The sequence below is a fragment of the Suncus etruscus genome, chromosome X, assembly GCF_024139225.1.
Source record: "Suncus etruscus isolate mSunEtr1 chromosome X, mSunEtr1.pri.cur, whole genome shotgun sequence".
Taxonomy (NCBI): Eukaryota; Metazoa; Chordata; class Mammalia; order Eulipotyphla; family Soricidae; genus Suncus; species Suncus etruscus.
The window spans coordinates 72,635,628-72,652,939 of record NC_064868.1 but is presented as its reverse complement, the minus strand read 5'-3'; the positions used below and the strand labels follow the sequence as shown (position 1 = coordinate 72,652,939).

The window sequence follows — 17,312 nt, the reverse complement described above, 5'->3', positions numbered from 1 at the left end:
CAACCAAGATGCCCGTCAATAGAAGAATGGTTAAAGAAACTATGGTACACATACACAATGGAATATTATGCAGCCCTCAGAAGAGATGAAGTCTTGAAATTTTCCTGTACATGTATGTATATGGAATCTATTATGCTGAGTGAAATAAGTCAGAGGGAGAGAGATAAACACAGAATGGTCTCACTCATCTATGGGTTTTGAGAAAAATGAAAAACATTTGTGTAAAGATTCTCAGAGACAAAATACAGGAGGACTGGGGGGTCCAGCTCCTGATATGAAGCTCACACAGGGATTGTTTAGTGCAGTCACAGAAATAATTACACTGAGAACTATCATAACTAAATGTGACTGAATGAGGGAAGTAGAAAGCCTGTCTAGTGTACAGGCCGGTGTAGGGTGGGGAGGAAGGACACTTGGGATATTGGTTATGGAAATGTTGCACTGGTGAAGGATTATATATATATATATATATGTTTAAAAAAAATCAAAAAAGAAAAGATAAGGCCTCCCAATTTTTACCACAGGCTGTGTTCTTTACACTGACTGTATAGAAAGAGGAGGTACAGTAAAAAAATTTCTTGCTTCTGACGGTCATAGTTCGATGTTCTGAAGCCACAAATGTCAATGTAGATCATGATTGTGAAATCATAATTCATAATGTTGAATTCTGAACGGACATGAGTCTGAACATGACAATGAGTCATGATTCTGACATTACAATTGTCTTAATGTGGTCAAAATTTAGACAACAAATTTCTTGCTTGTTAGGTCATAATTCATAATATTGAGTTCAAATTGAGTCCCAAATATTGGGACCCCAGGGGATCGAACCGCAGTCCTTCCTTGGCTAGGGCGTGCAAGGCAGACACCTTACCTCTAGCGCCACCTCGCCGGTCCCAAAAATGTTTATATTATAATTCCTGCTTCTTAGGTCATATTTCAGACTCAGAAGTCAGAACTGTCCATTTCAGCCCAAAGACTGCAACATCATAACCCATGATGTTGAATTCAAAATGGCCAATATTTTCATAACCAGTGTGAACATCAGTCATGATTCTGACAACATATTGTCTAATTGCGGTGAAAAATATTTATATTAGAATTGTTGCCTCTTACATCATATTTCTAACTTCAGAAGTCAGAAATACCTTTTTAGCCCCAAAATATTGACTTCATAATAAATGATGTTGAATTCAGAATGGCCAATATTTTCATAACCAGTGTGATCATAAGTCAAGATTCTCACATCATATTGTCTTAATGTTGTGAGAAATGTTTATATTAGAATTCCTGCATATTTTGGACTTCAGAAGTCATAACTATCTATTTTACCACAAAAACTGTGACGTCGTAATGCTTAATGCTGAATTCAGAATGGCCATTATTTTCAGAATCAGTGTGGTCATGAGCCATGATTCTGATATCATATTGTCTTTTTGTGGTAAAAATTGTTTATATTAAAATTCCTGCTTCTGACATCATATTTCAAACTTCAGAAGTCAGTAATATAAAATGTTTATATTATAATTCCTTCTAATAAGGTCATATTTTGGACTTCAGAAGTGATAAATTATTCAGAGTAATATTTTAGGTACATATCTCATTAAATTCAGAACAGAACAACTTAAAAAATAGAAGGCAATCTGAAGAACTGCTGTAAGAACAATGAGCCTTGGTATTTTTAAATCACTCCATGACTGAGCCATCGGGCCAGTATCAGTCACCTCAGGGAATAGGTTGAACCCCATTGTGGGTAGAGCCGAGAAGAAACTAAAGAAATTAAATTGCTCATTGTCACCATTCTTACCTCCCTCATTAGTTGTTATCAGTAACTGGGAGTCAAGGAGGTTGGAACAACAGGAACTCTGAGCATCAGCAAAATCTTGGCTGTCAGTGAGGTGAGCAGAACAGACTGCCCCTCCCCAGCCAGCCCTTCTGGATAATTGTCACTGTCTTGTGTGGTGCCTCAGTTTCCACCAAAGGCAGCCTTCTCGAGGCCTGCACATACATAACTTGAGCAGTAGGTAGGGTGGAAACTTTAAATAGAATGTGCTGTTTTTATTTATTGAGGGTTCACTCCTGCCAGTGCTTAGGAGAACTTGGGCCACTCACAAATGGATTGGATGAGGAGTGCCCAGAGATGGGGGAGAGCGTGGAACCATGTGATATAAAGGTTTGAACCAAGGCTGGCAGTGTGCAAGACAAGCACCTTAACCTCGTATATTATCTCTCAGGCCACGTTGGATGCCTTGAAATTTTCTGACAAATGTTTGTAGCATTTCTATTAAATAGGCTTCCTCTTTTCCTGATCACATGGCGAGCTGTTGTTTTTTTTTAATTTATGTTCATATTCTTAGCCCAAGAACATAGCAAGAAAGAAAGAAAGTGAGTGGAGGAGGAGGAGTAACACAAATATGAAATGATGAAGGCCAGAGGCCAAGGGATTTCAGGTGCATTGGTGGAGATAAAAAAGGACAGAACTAAATATCCAAGCCAAAAGCAACAATGGATTCAAGAGACCCAAACTCTAATATTTCACACTAAGAGACTCCAACATCTAAAATTTCTCACTAATAATCTAAACTTTTTTTATTCTAAACTTTTAATGAGCCTGTTATACTTACAGGCTGGGGCAAAGGGTCGGGATACACTCTGGGAACGTGTTGGAGGGAGGCCTACACTGATGGTGGGATTGACTCTGATTTATTGTATGTCTGAAATCCAACTATGAAGGACTTTGTATATCACAATGGTTTCAATAAAAGAAAATCAGAAATCAAAAAAGTTTAAAAAGTATCATTCACAGAGAAATAGAGTGCCTGTGTAAAATATAGGCAGTGGATGATGGAGGAGAGAGATTGGGGGCATTGGTGTTGGGGGGTGTCCTTCTTATAACCAAAACCCAGCTCTAAACATGCTTGTAATCATGATTCTTAAATAAAGATATGAATTAGAAATATTTTAATGCGTGAAAACTTAGCACTAACAGAATTTTAAATTATAATTCCTAAAAAAACTTTATTTAAAAAGAACCTAAAGACTTGAATGCAGACTCTCAACGGAAAAAAGTAGCATTCACAAAAAACAAAGGTTGAGGCACATATGTGTTACCAGCATGTATATGCTGCATGTACACGCTTTCCTAGTTTTGCATTTGAATTCATACTGAGGCTATATCCAGGACGGTCTCTGTCTGTCTGTCTGTCTGTCTGTCTGTCTTCCTGTTCCTGTCTTTCTCCCTCCCTCTCTCTCTCCTTCTTTCTCTCCTCTCCTCCTTCTCCCCCTCTTTTCTCCATTCTTTGTCTTTCTCAGAATCTTTTACAAAAAATGGTTTGCAAGAGCCAGTTTGGCTTTTTGTTGGTGGGGGAGGGGTCACACCCGGCAGTGCTTAAGGCCAACTCCTGGCTTCACACTCAGGAATCGCTCCTGGCAGGCTCAGGGGAAAAAAGAAGATGCCAGGATTCAAACCAATGACCTTCTGCATGAAAGGCAAATGCCTTATCTCCATGCTCTCTCTCTGGCCCCGGAAGAGCCCCTTTGTGACCTGTTTGTTGTCAGCGCTCATGTCCCAGGGCTTGTGGGCCCTATGCGGCTCTGGGCCTTGACAGTCCCCGCCCTCCCAATTCACTTTAGCTCTTGAGAATTTCGCTCTGGCTGGGGGTGACACCCCGTCCCTGGGGCGCCGCTGAGCTCCTGCTCTTTGCTCTTGCCCGCTCCCGCCCACCTGCAGAGCCGCGGGGCCAACAGGGCGAGAGCGCAGCTTTGCAGGCGCTCGGGCATGCGCAGCTGCTCCCAAGTCACCTGAGCGCTCGAGTTTTTGCGCTGGACGCTGCGAGACACGCGAAGCTCCCGGAGTGCGCTGCAACCCGCCTGGGACCTGCTCTCCTCCAAGGCGGCTCACTTCGCCTGGGGGCGAGGTGGGAGCAGTTTGCTGGAGCGCACTTTTCTCGAACTGCGGGGGGATAGTGGGCGCCTTTGCGGACATCTTCAGGCAGGTGAGAAGTTAGCACCTTAGAGCCCCCCAAAGTCTTTCCTCGGGGCTCTCTGTCCCTGCCCTGAAAGGGGGGTTGTCCTTGGGAGGGCCTGAAATTAAGGGAACTTACTCTCTTGGGGGGGGGTGTGTGCTTCATTCCGAGGCCGTGTCCTGGACACTTTTCTTTTTTTATTCTTTTCTGATTAGTGGGTCACACCGGCACTCAGAAGTTACTCCCAGCAGGCACGCAGGACCCTAGGAGATGCCGGGATTCCATCCGCAATCAGTCCTGGGTCGGCTGAGTGCAAGGCAAACGCCCTCCCACTGTGCGATCTCTCACTGGCCCAATGGGCATGTTATCTTTGGGTGACTAGAGGTACAGACTCTTAGGGTCACTCTCGAGGACAGATGGAGGGGGCTCTCTTCGGGGCTGCATGAAGAAAGAGGGTCTTACTGCGACCGTCGTGTTTGGGCCGAGAGTGGGGTGAGTGGCTATTACTGGGATGCCCGGTGTCAACTCATGGTGGGGGGCTTTCCCTGATTTCTGTTTCTAGGGGGCTGGGAACTCCTAAAGGTGGTGCTCGTCTCCATGTGGCGGGAAGCATGTGGTGTTGTGGATTGAAATGGGGCGTCCTCGAGCACAGTCACAGCTTTATGAGCGTCCTGGCGCCTCTTTGATTTCTTTACGTTTAATTGCCTCAGTCTGGTTTGACTTAAAAAAAAGTAGGGGTCGGAGTGGTGGTGCGGGCGATAGGGCATTTGCCTTGCATTCTCTGGCCTAGAATGGTCCTCCGTTCGATCCCCTGGCATCCCATATGGTCCCTGAGCTGCCAGGAGTGATTTCTGAGCGCATAGCCAGGAGGAACCCCTGAGCCTCACCGGGTGTGGCCCTCAAACAAAATAAAAGGAAAAGAAAGAGAAAAAAAGGGACTGGAGAGACATGTTCAAATGAAAACATGTACTTCTCCAGAGGGAAAATGCTGCGAGTAACATCTCAATTTGAGCTGCTGAGCTGCAGAGAGACTCCAAGATTTCAAAGGTGGCTAACACTGCGAGCTTCAGCATTGTTTACGAAGCAAGGATTAATAGCAGAATTCTAAAGTTTTGCAAACCATGCACAGATGTAAAAAGCCATCATGTTTGAAACCAAATCATTTTCACTTGGACACCTCCATTAGAAACAAGTTGTTCCCGACTTCCAAAGTACAGCAACTTTAGAAGTTTGTCGAAATTTGCTTGTCACTTAGAGAACCAGAACTCCTGGTTATTATTTCATTTCCTATTTCTAAGAAAAGGAGTGCTTGCTGCCCGTATTACTTCATTCTTTTCTATAATAAGTTGATTTCATTTCAGAGTAAAAAGATCTTGCAACTTCATAAAAAGAAAACCTTTAAAAAAGCCTAAATTGAGGGGTCAGAAGGGTAAAGGTACTGTCCATTCATACTTTTTGCCCTAGTCCAATTTCCAGCCACTTTCCGCTTTTCCCTCCAGACACCTCCAGGAATGATGGATGACTGAGTTCACAGACAGGAGTAGGCCCTGCTCACTGATTAGTGTGCATCCCCCCAAATACAAATAAATGAAAACTAAAATTTGTATAAAAATATGAGCTGTATGTGATTGCCATATGAAAGTCATGTCAGGAAAAAACGATAAACACATGCAATGGGAAGGGCCAGGGCAAGTTGAGGTTGTCACTAAGGCAGTACCAATACACAGCCTCAATGCGGAGATAAGTAGGTAGCTAGGCTGTTTCTTTGACATATTGTTTCATTTAAGGGAAACTTGCCTCCTTGCTCCCTCTCCAAGATTTTACCAGAGCTGTGTTGCTCCTGAGACAGAAAAGGGAACACAAACTTTGCCTTAGAAAAGCCTCAGGTCAGTTGTTCAAACAGCATCTAAAAGAAATTTTTTGTTCGTTTGTCTATGCTTCCTCTATTACCAGAGTCACTCTTTTTCTTTCAACTGGAACCCAATTGTTCAATTGTATAATTCAGTGATGTCCTTATCTCAGCCTTGAGGGAGTCCTGTATAAACTTTCAAGTTGTGGCCTTGAGCCTCGGTGTAGGAACCGAGTTCAGCAATGTATGAGAATTCCCATTGCACCAACTATCAGACACACACACACACACACACACACACACACACACACGCTTATGTGATCATCTTTTCATTGCATCCACTTTGCTCAATATTCAGTTATTTCTTATTAAGATTCAACTAGCATTTCTCTGATGGCTAATTCACTGGGCACCTATGTAGCTATAGATTGGCTGGCTGAATCTTCTCTAAAGGGCTTTTTTAGGACTGTGGCTAGTGTTTTATTGGGATGTTTGTCCTTTTTATTATTTTGCATGGTTTGGGTCTATGAGATGTTCAGGGGACCAGAGGATAGGACTTCAAAATGGGGTCTATTCTATGTAAATCAAGTACCTTAACAATTTCTGACTCCACTATTGTACATAGTGGATGGTACAGTTTTGTGCCGTGATATCAAAGTGGTACACACTACACTGTATGTCTAGCAGAGTACTTTTTAATTTTAATTTTTTGGTCTTGGGAACACCTACAGTGGTGTTCAAGGGCTAGTCTTTGGTTTGTGCTCAGTAGTAACATGATGGTACTCAAGGGACAATATGGAATGTTGAGAATCAAACCAGAGACAGCCATATACATATGCATATATATCTTATTCTTGTATTTTCTCTCCAACTTTATGTACTAAAATTTATTTTCTGTAAAAATTTATTCATTTAAGCATGGTGTTTACAATGTGTTCATCATTGGGTTTCAGTCATAGAAAATAAACCCTCTTCACCAGTGCTGTATTTTAACTGATTTCTGTTTCTACATATAGTTTAGCCTCCCTGTTTGGATATATTCTATTTACATATGCATGTATAAGTGCATAGACATACTTATTGTACAAATATATGGCTACTATAGATGTAAATATATAAATATAGATCACTCCTGGAGGGCCTTTAGCTGCTGTGCTGGGGATTGAACCTGAGTCTGTTTCACGAACAAGTGCCCTACCAGCCTGCTGTCCTATCTCTCCAGCCCTCATCAGTTATTTTCATGTGTACTCTTTGGACCCTCTTTAAAATATTTGCCTACCCTAAATTAATGAAGACGATATACTAACTTTCCTGTTCCATTTCACATTCATCCCAAATAAATGTGTGGATTCGGATGAGGTATGCATTAAAGTTTGGTTTTCCTCTGAACATATCAAACAGATTTATTGAAAAGCACTATGCTTAATACAAATCATTTGCTAGAGCTCCTGTGATGTAAGTTATTGGCTTATTTTACATATGAGTTTTGAGACTCTTTCTCTGGTGCTTTTGTCTGGCTTCAGGTCATGATTAGATTATTTTAATTACACTGCTTTTCTAGTAAATCTTCATTTCCCGCAGAAAAACTCCACAAAATTTGATCTTTTTCTAAAGATTAACTTGGCTTAATTATAATAAACTTTGCATTTCTGCATACTCTTTACTATCACCTTGTCAACTTTGGCACTCAAAAATGAGGAGAAAGGAACCTATAGAGAGAGTCCAGTACTTAAGATACTTGCCTCAGACTTGGCTTACTTGGATTCAGTTCCTGCACCTCTTCTGAGGATCATCAGGAGTGATCCCCGAGTTCAAAGCCAGGAATAGGCCAAAGACAAAAATTAAAGAGAACTTTTGAAATTGATGTGTTAGAGGTCATTTTAGGAGAGTTGTCAACAATGACTCTTTTCTAAGTCGTTTTTCCTGTTTGATGATGTGCATATGGGGCATTGGGGGACTCTACTACATATGAGCTGTGGTGCTCATTTGCTTTGCATGCAGTGCTTGTGGTGCTGAATACCCAGTGGCACACTTGCTTGGGAATAAGAGTCACAAAGGGTGGCACTACAGTGAGGAAGGCACTAGGCTTGTGAAGTGTTGTCAGATGACAAACTTGTACCCTTGAACCTATCTGAGGCATGCTCTCTCCCAGTTCTATCCAGCTCCCCGTCTTTGAAACTTAATTTTATTTTGTTGTGCTGAGGTTCCATCCTAGGATTTTACCACTTATCATCCACAACCATGGCAACAAGAGTTTTTGTTTTACTGTATTTTATTGTATTTTCGGAAGCAAAATAAAGAAAGATGGGAGGGAGGGGAGAGAGAGAGTAGTACTGTTTTGAATGAGAATAGAGGCTTCAGTTTATGAAGTCTTGCATTTATCACTGTGATATTTTGTAATTTTTGTAATGTACTCTAGCTTACTGTGTTACATTTAGGCATTTGAAGTTTTTGATACTCTTTTTAATTTTTTTCAAATCTTGTTTTCTATGTGTTGCTACACTACAGAAAATGAAAGTGATTTTATTGTGCCCAAAAGCCTAATTCTGCTATCACATAATTTTATATTTCTTTGTTTATTTTTTGTACACAACAATATAATCTGTGAATAATCTTGGTTTTATTTCATTCTTTTCAAAATGCTTAGTTACATTTTCCTGATGCTACGCACTTCTTAGAACTTTATTGGGTTTCTGTAAATTGTTGATGACTCATGTGCATTCTTGTCTTTCTTTTTTCTGAACTTGGGGAGATGTTGGACATTTTGTCATTAGTATAATGCTTAGAGGCCGGAGACATAGCACAGTGTAGGGTGTTTGCCTTGCATGCAGCTGACTGGGAAGGGACCCGGTTTGATTCCTGGCATCCCATATGGACCCCAGCCAGCCAGGGGCTATTTCTGAGTGCAGAGCCAGGAGTAACTCCTGAGCGCCACTGGCTGAGGCCCCAAAACCAATCAATCAATAAAGTTTAAAAAAGTATAATGCTTAACATCATTAGTATAGATATGCTTTATCAATTTAAGAAAGTCATCTGGAGGCAGAGCAAGGAGATAGTACAAGAGGTAAGGTGCTTAAACTTTCTTGTGGAAGATGTTACTCCCCTCCCCCAACTTCCTGTTTTGCTCACCTTGAGAGGCCAACCTGCCCACATCTGGAGGGGGTCTTTGGCTTCCTGTTTTGCTCACCAGGTGGGGCGTAAAGGGGATTCTGCAGGAGGATATAAAGAGGACTCAGCAAGAGAGGTGGCTGGCAGAAACAGGGAGATGTCAGGCAGCTAATGAGAGCTTGCTTAAAAAGGTCAGCCTAAGAAAAGGCAGCCAACTCCCCTGCGGATCCATGCTGCGCGGCCCTCCCCACCAACTCCCCCTAATGTGGACTGTTACCTGAAACCGGACTTAGGTCTAAAAGTATCCTCAATGCAAGAACCCTTCCAGGACCTCCCTGCCACAAATCTTTTGCCACTCTGAAGAAGATCTGGGGATGGGATGGAAAGATGCCTGGGGACCCACACACCACAAGAAAAACCCAAAAGACAATGGGAAAACCTGTATTTCCAACATAAGCATAAGAACTGTATCACACCACCTCTTTACCTGCTTTTCCCCAAATGTAAGATAGTCATATGCATCACTTTGGCCCTTTAAATACTTTGCTACCTCATTTAAAAAAAAAATCTGGCCTACATATACATATGTAAGCACATACTTTTTTGATACCTATTTATTTTTCTATTTATTATTTTTTCATCTTTTTTTTGGGTATGTAACCTGTTTCTGTTTTCCCCTTTTGACCACCCCCAAATGCACCAACAATATAAGGTAGCACCATTTCCCCCTGCAAAGGCACACTAAAATAAAGGGGAATTCTTACATAAATATATATATATTAAAAAAAAGAGAGCTCTTATCTATTAGAGATAGGAACTCATAGTTGTTTACAATAGAGGGATATCTCCTACCTTGAAAATATGTCATGTGGAATTAACTTAGACCTCAGGTGTTTAGATACCATCAATCCAGCCTTGAACCCTGGATCCCAGACACAGGAACGACACAGTTCTTCACAACTGCTACAGGAAACAAAACCCACCCGGGACAGCCGCAATACTGCGAGGTCACCAACAAATGCCAGCTCTAATATGACATCCTGACAACGAAGAAAATGGGAACAACTTGACCTAAGTGAAGGTTATCCTACCTTTCTAGCTAACGACAAGACAAAATCAGAAGACTTGTCACCCTTTGGAAGGCCCAAAAGCCAAGATTTCGAGTTACAGATGACTGCTGCTAGAACCATGACCAGACTGTATACAGCCTGGGACCAATAAAAAAGCCCTAACCTAGGGTTTGAACTACGATCTGCACAATGAACATGATCCCCAGTTTCAAAGGTCTGGCAGAGACCATTGTAACGGAATGGGGCTTCTGGAAGCACAAAGAAAGACACTGTCCTAGGTGCCATCCTAGCTTCAGTGCAAAGACCAAGATCACCAACCACAGAAGATGAATTAAAATGACACTGATGGAACAGAACTTCTAGAACCACAAAGACTGACTTCATCATAACTCCCACCGCAGGATCTGTGCAGATACTGAGATCCCTAGACACAGAGGCCTGATAGTATCACCCAGGACAGAGCAGAGGTCTTACAAACACCACAAAAGCACCACCGGAAGAGTAAATGATCCTGAACAGAGTCTATAGTTGATCCCATGACAATACACTCCAAGGGCGGAGAAACCCCATATCTCTTAGGCCAAGTGAATTCCTTTTCGAATGACCCCAATATTTACTGTGCCTGGGCAGGAGGGAAAAAAAAAACAAAAAGCACAAATCATTATTTTTTATATATATTATTTTATTTTCATTTATTATTATTTTTATTTACCTATCTATTTTTGGTCAATTTCTCTGTTTGGGTGTGATAATTGAAGTTGTCCCCAGTTATACTTATTCTTTCTCTTCCTTTCTGTTCTTCCTTTGTATGCTATGCCATGTTTCCTATATCAAGACCATGACATTTTTTTGTTTGTTTGTTTGCTTGTTTTGTTTTGTTTTGTGTTTGTTTTTGTGGGTTTTTATTTTTTTAATTTTTTTTTTTGGTGCTTGTGCTTATTGTTGGAGTCCTCACGGGATATTTGACACTTCTTTTTGTACTGGTGGAATGTTTCACCTTTTTTCTCTCCTTAATTTCTCAAACCGATGTTGAGAGCCTCTGGAAGAATTCCACTTATTTTCGGCGTATTAGACTTTTACCCCAGTTTATTACTTTTCTCTCCTTTAAACAAAACCACGTAACTTGAACTAGCTAATCCTGCCCCCCCAATTAGAGGGGGAAACAAGGGAGACACCAGGACCAAATAGGTGCAAGACTACTATGCAGTAGGCTAGATACAGAGGAGACCACACATCCTAGCTACCCTGGGGGGTGAGGGAAGAGGATATGGGTGGTAGGACAAAAACGGAGGTGTAGGGAGGACAATTTGGTGATGGGAATCCCCCCTGATTTTATGTAAATATGTACCTAAAATATCATTGTCAACAATATGTAAGCCACTATGATCAAAAAATAAATAAATTAAAAAAAAAAAAAGGTCAGCCTAGGTGGCTAGGGTGTATTATCGATAAGGCTTCATGTCTTCTGAAACGTGGATCATTTCCTCATGGCTATCCTAAACCATCTGAGAAAGGCCTCACCCTACATCCGTCGCGCCATCATCCATCTCCATCCAGGACTCAATAATTAGTGTGTTTTTCAACAGAAACCCCAATTTTGGTCCCATAGTACACTGAGCATTGCCTTAAGTGATCCCTGAATAAAGAGTTGTTAGTAGCCCTGGAGCAGCACAAGCATTGCCTTCAATCAGAAAATGCGATTCTATCTCATCTATAAAAATGATCGAAAGGTTTTTCCCCTTTTTGTTGTTTCAGCTAATGTGGTACATTGCATTTATTTTTATATTTTAAGGAAATCTTGCTTTTCTTAAATATACCCAACAAAGAGGAGCTCTTGGTATACAGCCACTTAACTCTTGTAATATCTCTTTGGCCTGCCACCCGTTGACTTTATTAAATTGATAAAGCATATCTATACTAATTATGTTTCTTTGTTTTGGAGGGTGCCACACCTGACAGTGCTCAGAACCCACTCTTCGTTCTAGTTTCAGAGGCCACCTTAGGGCTTTATTCTCAGGAGACACTACTCTGGTGTAGCAAGTCAGCCCCTGAAGAGGTTGACTGATGGTGGGATGGAGGATGAGGCCTTTTTCTTCCAGCTCGGAGCACACGTCTACCACCCTGGCTAGCCCACAGTTCTGAGGTGAAACGGCGGGTAAACAGCTTGCAGACAGTCAGGCTCGTGGAAATATTCGCTTTATTCAGTGGACAAGACTGAAGTCCAAAGACTCAGCTTCAGTTCCAGCCAAAAAGCCCCGGCCTTCCACAGACCCTTGTTTTTATACCCCAGAGTCAGGTACCACCCAATGGTGGGATCAGATACCAACCAATGTTCGAAGCAGAATCAGGTCCTACCCTAGGGTGGGGGCAGAATGCCAGGTCACACCCTAGGGTAGGGCACAATAACCAATCAGTTTAGGGTGAGTAACATAGTAATCCCCCAAAATATTTACATACACAACACTCTGGCAGTGATTGAAGGACCATGTGCACTGCCTGGAATTGTATCTGGGTCACTAAAAGCCAGTGTCTTAACCCCTGTACTATCTGCCCATCCTTGTATTTTACTTTCTCATGTTTTGTTCAGGAATTTTGTAGCTCTATTCAGGAGAGATCTTGGTCAGTATGTTTATTTTGCTTTATTTTCCTCTGGAGTTGTCATATTAGTTTTATATTGACCTCTTTATAGTAGGAGAGGAGATTTTTGTCTATAGAACTGAGCTTACATGGGAGGAGCTCAGAAGAGATCCTTGGGACTCTGTTGGCTGGAAGCAGACTCTCTGGTGTTGGAATGATGTTTGCATGAAAAATGGGATGAATAATATTGCAAAATCTTGCTTTCTCAATAAAACGGTTAAATAAAAGCAAATTATTCTAGAGACAACACTGAACTGGCTACGTAGAATGTCATAGATTTGACATAGTTTATTGTGAAAATATTCATTAATAGCAAAGAAAAGGATCAAAGAGAACAGAATCGTATACCACATGCTTTCCTGTGCAATGCTAGGAGCCAGTGTGTGGCCAAAAGCATACAAAGAATATAATAAAGGTAGGTAATTGTATTTTTATCCACTGTGGAGTAATGAAAGCTGATTACCCCTAGGTGATAATTGGCACTGAATGACAATGTATGATAATTGACTTTTTATCACAGAACTTTAATGTTGGACTTGTTCCTTCAAGCCCTTGTTCTCTCTTGAACATATATTTCACTTGCACATCTCTGAATGTCTTTGCTTGCTTTTCCTAGCTCCAGTTCCATTATTTTGTTTTGATTTTTGTATGTTGCAGCTTGTGGCCCTCAGGATTTACTCCTGGCTTTGTACTCAGAGATCGCTCCAGATTATTTGGGGAATGGGGGAAGGGGTATGTGGATTCAGGATTCAACATGGGTTCAATTTTGGCTTGAACCCATGCTGTCCATGTATAATGCAAATGCCCTCCCTGCTGTACTATTGCTGTGATCCCTCTGATTCTTTCTCAAACACTTACTCCTTTCCTTCTCCCCTCTAACATCTTTCTAAGTAAGTTTTATTCAATGAAAATTATTACTCCACTACATTATTTTGGTTTTTGGTGACACTCAGGGCTTACTCCTGGCTATGTGCCCAGAAATCACCACGGGTGAGGGTGATCATAATGGACTCTAGGGGTCACACCCAGGTCCTTCCTGGATCAGTCTTGTGCAAGGCAAATTCCCTATCGCTGAGCTATTACTCAGACCCCTCCACTAAATTTTTTAAATTGAATTCAAATTAGGTTACTTTGCCTGAAAACAAGTTGGTCTATGTTAAATCTTTGTCTATGATTGAAATTCAAGTTTTTTCTTTAAATCCTTCATACTGATAGATCTATGTGTATATATATATATATATATATATATATATATACACATATGTATTTGTATATATACACACATAATAAAGCCTGTCATTTTGTGGTTGTTTTATTCTGTTTTAAATGGATTATATCGGTTGTTTTCTCAAGAAATGAAGACTGATGAAAAAGAGTGTATGTTGGACCCTGAAAACAAAAGGAAACAGGATGAAAACCTTGAGAATCCAGTGAAGAAAAAGCCAAAAAGGATGCTTGTGGAAAACAAAGAAATAATGGAAATGGACTCCACCTCTGAGAACTCATCCCAGTCTGTGCCTATGGGTAAGGAGGTTTGTCTTTCCCTCTTCCATCTCTTGCACAGCACCACTGGGTTCCATCCACTTTCACACCACTGGAATATTCTCATCACAGTTGCAAGTTGTTTTTTTTTTTTTTTTTGGTTTTTGGGCCACACCCGGTGACGCTAAGGGGTTACTCCTGGCTATGCGCTCAGAAGTCGCTCCTGGCTTGGGGGACCATATGGGACACCGGGGGATCGAATCCATGGTCCGTCCTAGGCTAGGGCAGGCAAGGCAGGCACCTTACCTTTAGCGCCACCGCCCAGCCCCACAGTTGCAAGTTTTGACTACTGGTGATAATTATCTTCTTAGATACATTCAGCACAATTATTCATTTCCACTGCATTTAAATGCTCTTGGAGTCCCATATTCCACTGCCAAGTCACTTAGCAGGCCACTAAAATAAACTCCTACCTGATTTCATTACATCCCATTGTGTCTTTCCGTGTCCTGTCTTTTTTCTGCCCTGCTTCCTAGTATTCATTTAGACACCAGATTGTGCTCTATCCTCCTAAACTTACTATCCTGCTTTTGGATTCGCAGGGGAATCTGAACATTCAGCTATGGTCTCCCACTGTGGTACATTTGGAGTGGCTGCTCTGTCTTAAGGGTTCTCACTCGTCAGCTTCCTGGCCTCTGCACTCTGGTTCTACTCCTGGCCTCTGATCTTTGGTTCTACTTGTGACATATGTTCCTTGGTTCTCCTCCTGTCCTCTGCGCATTCTTGGTTCTTGATCATGCCTGCTTTAATGGTCCCTGTTCCTGCTGCTAAGACTATAACCTCAGCTCTTCCTCTGCATATGCACAGGGCCAGCAAGTTTTCAAGAGAGCCTCAATTTTTTTTATTTTTCCTTGCTTTTCTAATATCGCCAGTATAATTTTTCTTGTTTTTTTTTTTTATTTCTCATATATATTTTTCTAGGTTTTTATTTCTCAAAACAAACTTACAAGTTACTACTATGGGATCTAACCACTTGTAAAATAAAGTTTCCACCCCGTCAGCCTCCCAGTCTATGCTTACGAGTCCAGAACCCCTCCTAGTTATTCTCAGTCAAACTGGCAGGTGGTTCAATGCAAAAATTCAATGATTTGGTGCTTTTCTGGACTCGTACAGGCTATTTTCCCAGCCACCCATCCAGTGCTTGGGAATCTCTAAGGTTGCACATAGTAATTGTCAGGGACATATGGTTATCGGGGAATAAAACCAGGGAAGACTATTTGCACTGCAGGTGCCTTAACCCCTGTTCTATCTCTTTGGCTCTTTAAATGTTCCCTAATATTATGTGTGTGGAAAAGTTTACTCATATAGAAATCCTCAACTTCCATTCGTAGTTACCAAGATCTAGCTCTGGTCACTTGTCCTCATTTTCCACATTTATGTGGAAAAACTTTAATTTCCTTCCTTTTGAGCCTCTATATTATTTTGTTATTTACCTTCTAGAATATCTGGCCTAATGTCATTCTATCATTAATGGTATCAAATGGTATTGTTGGTATTAAAAGATAAATCCACTGGGGCCGGGCGGTGGCGCTGGAGGTAAGGTGCCTGCCTTGCCTGCGCTAGCCTAGGGTGGACCGCGGTTCGATCCCCCGGCGTCCCATATGGTCCCCCAAGAAGCCAGGAGCAACTTCTGAGCGCATAGCCAGGAGTAACCCCTGAGCGTCACAGGGTGTGGCCCAAAAAAACAAAAAAAATAAAAATAAAAAAAAATAAAAAAAAATAGATAAATCCACTGAGACATTATCTTGGTATTTGGTCACCTCTTTCGGGGGTTACTTCTCCCAAGATATTCTCAGGCACCCCATGAACCTCAAGGATCATTCTCAGTCAACTGAGAAAATGTGTCAATGCAAGGGGCTAAGGACATAATGCTGTTTAAGCCTTGAAGTGCCAGAGATTACCTAGCTACAGACAGTGCTTGGGGGTCTCCAGGGCAGTATCTGGTGATGCTTGGGTGACCATGTGATGTCTGCAATATAATGGACACATACTCGGAGGGCATAGCAATGTACTTTCTCCCTTCCCATTGGTTCACTTCATCTTTGAATGAACAATTTCAGATGCAAATACAGACAGGTTGTGGAATCATTTCACTCCTCTTATTGTCCTTGGTCAAAGCCTCCAGCATCTCTATTTGAGTATAAGCATATTGTTTGGGTTATCTGACCAAGTCTATGTTAATCACCAAGGCCAGGTAAATTTGTGGGATTTTCCTTCATGTAGCTTGGGGCTTCAATCACTTAGGCCCGATTTGTCTGGGCGGACACTCTTTACACATTTCAAACTCTGGCCATAGAGGCTGAAGCCACATTGTCTTAACCATTCTGGGGACCCTTAGAGTGTCTGAATGAAGTTTATGCCTGTCATTTCATCTTTTCCTCTCAGATATTCTTGATTCTTTTTCAAAAATTACTTTAGGTTAATCAAAAATGGGGAGTCACCTCTGTAATTGCTCACCAATTGTCTCTAAGGATCCCCAGTTTACTTGCCTCTAATTCAGTCCCAAAATTCTCACCAAATCAAAACATTGATCCTAAATGAAGTGTAACACATTTTTGTCTCAGAACTCACTTGAGATGGTGGAGATCTGGGTGTGTAGGGTGAATCACTCCACTATAATAATCTAATTAAAATTTTAATCTCCCTTAAAGTAAAATAAAATCTCAAAGTAACATCCACTCGAGCAGTTTTCCATCTTCAAGATCATGCTGACATTGCAAACTATATCATGTGTTTGTCTCTCTAACTCTGCGATTACTTTTTTGCTTTCCTGAACCACATGCCTATTTCTTTCCTTGGCCCCATCAATTTCAATTTCCTCCATTTCCCTCTTCACAACCCTATGCCCCCACACATTTCTCCTCTTCTGCTCCACCAGGTCCTTCTCCCTAATCTCTCTTCCTTCATCATGCCTGCAACCCATATCTCAGTGACCTGATCAAGTTTCCTGGCTGAAACTTCATGTCTTTGCTCTGTGTGGTGGGTGGCTGGGCTAGAAATCTATTGTGCATTCACATTTCCTTCTCCAGATTCCCTTCTCTTTTATAGGTGTTTCCCAAGCAAAAGCCAAACTTGTTCATTTCTTCTCTAGTCTCCTTCATGTTGCTCAAGGGTTCAGATGTCTGCTCTCTGACTTTACTT

The 17,312-nt window shown here is 41.5% G+C and overlaps 1 pseudogene; it reads left to right on the top strand.

The window, feature by feature from the left end:
- Nucleotides 1-502: 502 nt before the first annotated feature.
- Nucleotides 503-597, top strand: LOC125999893 (uncharacterized; annotated as a pseudogene).
- Nucleotides 598-17,312: the final 16,715 nt, after the last annotated feature.